The following is a 5,000-nucleotide window of genomic DNA, read 5'->3' on the forward strand; positions in this document are numbered from 1 at the left end:
TTTCCCGCAGTCGTAATGTGCAATCCACACCTATAACTTGCGTTTCATGAAGAGTTATGTCCAATATGCGACATTCCCGCTGTCCCTATACATGAGCTGCGAGCTGTACCACGTACAAGCTACAGACGCGATCGCATTGCTCACTGTACGGATTCCCATGCCGAGCGATCAGCTAGGAAGCGCCCCATCCACGTCGGTACCCTTGGGCGTTGCACTCGCAGTCGCAAAAAACGTTGGGCAAATATATTTCTCCGATGCTGAGCGATCAGCTAGGAAGCGCCCCATCCATGTCGGTACTCGTACGCGTCGCACTCGCAGTCGCAAAAAACGCTGGGCAAATATATTTCTCGGAAGAGTAATGACAGTCCGAGCCTCCTGCGTGGGAAGAGTCTTTCTAGGCCCTGACCCACGGGAAGCGTGTAGCTTCCCCCATCCCGGACATTTCACGTCGTCACACTACCGGTATTGACTAATAGACTGATTGCTGATAATCATTAGCCACACACTGGGGGAAACGGCCGACAGGGGCGGCAACATAGTGGAGCCGCAGTGTCACTAATGTACAGAGATAGAACAGTTTCGACTGGAACCAGAGTAACCGTATACACGGCACTGATTAGTAATAGATGCAGAGCCATCAGAATACAGATAATATATACAACCGTCCCTTACATGCTGAAAGACTCTGCACACAATGAGAACCACACGTCAGCCAGACACTATCACACACTACTCTCTGCCTCTAACAGGCACACACACAATATCTAACCACCAGCATGGAAGAACATCCGGTGCATCCTCTCCGCCACATTACACAATCCACACTATCATAACCAGACCGGGAGGTCCACCCAGAAAACAGAATATCCCACCCTTCCGACATCCGCCATTGCTCAGCTAAGCCACGAACACCCACACATGTCCTACACAGGGGTGCACCCAACATCACAATACTGCCTCCTGTCACAGTACACAAACAATGGCAGGAATGAAAGACACAGATCTGCCACAACCTTGGAATCGGAGCGCCGCCTGTCATGAGCCACAAGTGCATCCTGACGTGACAAATCGGATGATCCCGCAGGCATGCACTTACGATAATCACTATCAACGAACCTGCCGCCCCCTCCCCCCCCAAAATACACCTTTCCCTACAACGTGTACCTTAACCTAAGCTATATTGTACCTTAACCTAAGCGATATTGTACCTTAACCTAAGGTATATCGTACCTTAACCTAACCTACATTGCGCCTTCACCTAACCTACGTTGTACCTTAACCTAACCTACGTTGTACCTTAACCTAACCTACGTTGTACCTTAACCTAACCTACGTTGTACCTTAACCTAACCTACGTTGTACCTTAACCTAACCTACGTTGTACCTTAACCTAACCTACGTTGTACCTTAACCTAACCTACGTTGTACCTTAACCTAACCTACGTTGTACCTTAACCTAACCTACGTTGTGCCTTAACCTAACCTACGTTGTGCCTTAACCTAACCTACGTTGTGCCTTAACCTAACCTACGTTGTGCCTTAACCTAACCTATGTTGTGCCTTAACCTAACCTATGTTGTGCCTTAACCTAACCTATGTTGTGCCTTAACCTAACCTATGTTGTGCCTTAACCTAACCTATGTTGTGCCTTAACCTAACCTATGTTGTGCCTTAACCTAACCTATGTTGTGCCTTAACCTAACCTACGTTGTGCCTTAACCTAACCTACGTTGTGCCTTAACCTAACCTACGTTGTGCCTTAACCTAACCTACGTTGTGCCTTAACCTAACCTACGTTGTGCCTTAACCTAACCTACGTTGTGCCTTAACCTAACCTACGTTGTGCCTTAACCTAACCTACGTTGTGCCTTAACCTAACCTACGTTGTGCCTTAACCTAACCTACGTTGTGCCTTAACCTAACCTACGTTGTGCCTTAACCTAACCTACGTTGTGCCTTAACCTAACCTACGTTGTGCCTTAACCTAACCTACGTTGTGCCTTAACCTAACCTACGTTGTGCCTTAACCTAACCTACGTTGTGCCTTAACCTAACCTACGTTGTGCCTTAACCTAACCTACGTTGTGCCTTAACCTAACCTACGTTGTGCCTTAACCTAACCTACGTTGTGCCTTAACCTAACCTACGTTGTGCCTTAACCTAACCTACGTTGTGCCTTAACCTAACCTACGTTGTGCCTTAACCTAACCTACGTTGTGCCTTAACCTAACCTACGTTGTGCCTTAACCTAACCTACGTTGTGCCTTAACCTAACCTACGTTGTGCCTTAACCTAACCTACGTTGTGCCTTAACCTAACCTACGTTGTGCCTTAACCTAACCTATGTTGTGCCTTAACCTAACCTATGTTGTGCCTTAACCTAACCTATGTTGTGCCTTAACCTAACCTATGTTGTGCCTTAACCTAACCTATGTTGTGCCTTAACCTAACCTATGTTGTGCCTTAACCTAACCTATGTTGTGCCTTAACCTAACCTATGTTGTGCCTTAACCTAACCTATGTTGTGCCTTAACCTAACCTACGTTGTGCCTTAACCTAACCCATATTGTACCTTAACCTAACCCATATTGTACCTTAACCTAACCCATATTGTACCTTAACCTAACCCATATTGTACCTTAACCTAACCCATATTGTACCTTAACGTAACCTAATTTGTGCCTTAACGTAACCTAATTTGTGCCTTAACGTAACCTAATTTGTGCCTTAACGTAACCTAATTTGTGCCTTAACGTAACCTAATTTGTGCCTTAACGTAACCTAATTTGTGCCTTAACGTAACCTAATTTGTGCCTTAACGTAACCTAATTTGTGCCTTAACGTAACCTAATTTGTGCCTTAACGTAACCTAATTTGTGCCTTAACGTAACCTAATTTGTGCCTTAACGTAACCTAATTTGTGCCTTAACGTAACCTAATTTGTGCCTTAACGTAACCTAATTTGTGCCTTAACGTAACCTAATTTGTGCCTTAACGTAACCTAATTTGTGCCTTAACGTAACCTAATTTGTGCCTTAACGTAACCTAATTTGTGCCTTAACGTAACCTAATTTGTGCCTTAACGTAACCTAATTTGTGCCTTAACGTAACCCATGTTGTGCCTTAACGTAACCCATGTTGTGCCTTAACGTAACCCAATTTGTGCCTTAACGTAACCCATGTTGTGCCTTAACCTAACCTATATTGTGCCTCAACCTAACCTATATTGCGCCTTAACCTGACGCACGTTGTCGCTGAACCTGCTCTGTAATTGTTATGCAACTCGTTAAATTAGTGTAGTGTTGCCTAACCGCAACCCTCGCAATATAGTTCGCTATTCGCACTGCCCGGTCCCCTGTGTATCGCGTCATGTTAAACACCTTGCAGGTGTTGCTGACTTTCCACATGCTCCTGCTATACACTGTAATGTGGATAGCAGCAGGACGTACATGCCCCCCCCCCTTCCCCCCTGCCTTCGCAAGCTGGTCGTTGAGAAGTTTGCATGTTCAATGCCCTTCGCATGCCGACGTACTCAGCCTACGTTGTGGTACGGCCTGTCACCTGTCCGCCGATGTACGCAAAACCCACAAACTGTACTGCACATTGGTCCGTATGTACTGAATGATACATCGTGGCACATGTGTGACCGTACGACGACTGCGCCTAGCAACGGCAGACCATACAGTCCAAATATTGTGCACGCAGCTACGTGTCGTCTCCCTATAAGAGCTGGATTGCAGTGTGGTACGCCATTCAGACGTGTGGGAGGAACGGACGCCCTGGATGGCGATCAGCATGAGCAGTCTGTTGATGTAGTGGAGCGTGTATTCGGACGTAGTCGTCTCTTCTCACACACCGTGATAGCATGTTGCACCGCGTTCCACATCTGCGACATCCTGCAGAGGCCGGCTGACAGTCGTTCGCGCAATGGACACCGCATACGTACGGGGGCTACCTTCCACGTGTTCTCGAGGCGTGCACATGTTGTTGCGTCTATGTGGGCAGACGTAGTGTGTTGTGACACCTGACACAGGCATGCAATACTCGTTGCAAATGGCGATGGACGTCTACGTTTGCTGGTGACGTTACGCAAATGAACAACAGGTAACCCGTTGTGGTGCGGTTGTTCTCGCTAGAGGTGAATCAGTGTTGGCGACGATCGGTCGAGCTATTAACCGGTTGTTTCAGGGATACCCACCATGCCCACGAACGTGAAAGGGGACCCACCATGCCCACGAACGCGAAAGGGGATCTGGGTGTGAGGCGATACGCGGCGGTGGCTGGGTGGGACCGTCCCCGGCCGGTGAGGGGGGGCCGCCCGGCGTGCTGGCAGCGCGGTGCGTGGGCGCACGCGCTACAGCCGGCTGGTGGGGGCGGCCAGTGGCAGGCGCGCCGGCCGACGGACGCGGCAGGCGGCGCAGCTGCGCGCCGGCGCCCCCTGCTCGCGGCGCCTTGCGGCCAAAGTAGGTCCTCGCGGGCCCGGTGCGAAGCGCGGTGGCCATCTGCAGTGTGCTGGTCCGATTGAGGACTGTGTGCGCTGAGGATGCGCCGCCGCCCGGCGCTCGGCGCCGCGACGCCGTCTGCTGCTCGGTCGCCCCAGCGGTTCTCGCAGGTGGTTTGTATCGCAGCTGTGCGGACGTGTTGGCGCGTGCGCTGTGCTGGGAGAGTTCGCTTCGGCACCCAAGTGGGGCTTTTGTCCTTCTGTGGCGCTGGCGTTGGAGCTGCCGGTCACCGTAGGTGGCGCGTGTTGTCTCCCGCCGGCAATGCCACGACAGCACGCTCCCGGGCCTCTGTCGGCAGCGGCAAGCTCAGTTGGGAGCACGGGTGGTCGCACCTAAAGCGTCTACTCGCCTAACTCCGGGCGATTGCGCCTCTCTCGAACCCGACCAAGTACTTAGGACGGCGCTGCGCGCCGCCGGGACCTGAGAGGGTTTCGAGGTGTGTTGTGCAGGGGAGCTCAGCCTCCTCCTGTTTGCAGAATAATTGAGCGGACGCTTGCG

Source organism: Schistocerca serialis, unplaced genomic scaffold (genome assembly GCF_023864345.2).
Source record: "Schistocerca serialis cubense isolate TAMUIC-IGC-003099 unplaced genomic scaffold, iqSchSeri2.2 HiC_scaffold_218, whole genome shotgun sequence".
Taxonomy (NCBI): domain Eukaryota; kingdom Metazoa; phylum Arthropoda; class Insecta; order Orthoptera; family Acrididae; genus Schistocerca; species Schistocerca serialis.